The following is a 585-nucleotide window of genomic DNA, read 5'->3' on the forward strand; positions in this document are numbered from 1 at the left end:
ACCGATCCGTTCGGCGTAATAAATCATGGTGGCGAAAATGAGGACCCCCAAAGCTAAAAAGATGACGAGGAGTAAGAATTCGTTAGTGCTGGCCCTCAACGTGTGACCCAAAACCCTGAGCCCAACGAAATGCCGAGTCAGCTTGAAGATGCGCAGGATACGGACGAAGCGCACCACTCGCAGGAAGCCCAGCACGTCCTTGGCTGCCTTGGAGGACAAACCCCTCAAGCCCACTTCGAGGTAGAAGGGCAGGATGGCAACGAAATCGATGATGTTCAAGCTGCTCTTGACGAAATCTCGCTTGTCCGGGCAGAAGCTGACGCGCATGAGGAACTCGAAGGTGAACCACACCACGCAGGTTCCTTCCACGTAGGTGAGGAAGGGTTCGGTTTCCACTTCTACCGCTACCTGGGTTCCGGTGCCGTTGCCCGTTGAAACCGTTTCGGTTTTGTTGATGACGCGGTTGAAGGCCTCGTGGGTCTCCAGGCAGAAGGTGGTGATGGAGATGAGGATGAAGAAGAGGGAGGCGAAGGCCACGTACTGGGGGAGGAGATGAAGAGGTTTGGAGCCCCCCAAGTCACTGTG

General features: G+C 55.6%; 1 pseudogene; it reads right to left on the reverse strand.

Annotated features, from left to right (window-relative positions):
• Positions 1–540, reverse strand: part of LOC104547052 — a 784-nt pseudogene extending 244 nt beyond the window's left edge.
• Positions 541–585: the final 45 nt, after the last annotated feature.

This window comes from Mesitornis unicolor, unplaced genomic scaffold (genome assembly GCF_000695765.1).
Source record: "Mesitornis unicolor isolate BGI_N332 unplaced genomic scaffold, ASM69576v1 scaffold45019, whole genome shotgun sequence".
NCBI classification, from domain to species: domain Eukaryota; kingdom Metazoa; phylum Chordata; class Aves; order Mesitornithiformes; family Mesitornithidae; genus Mesitornis; species Mesitornis unicolor.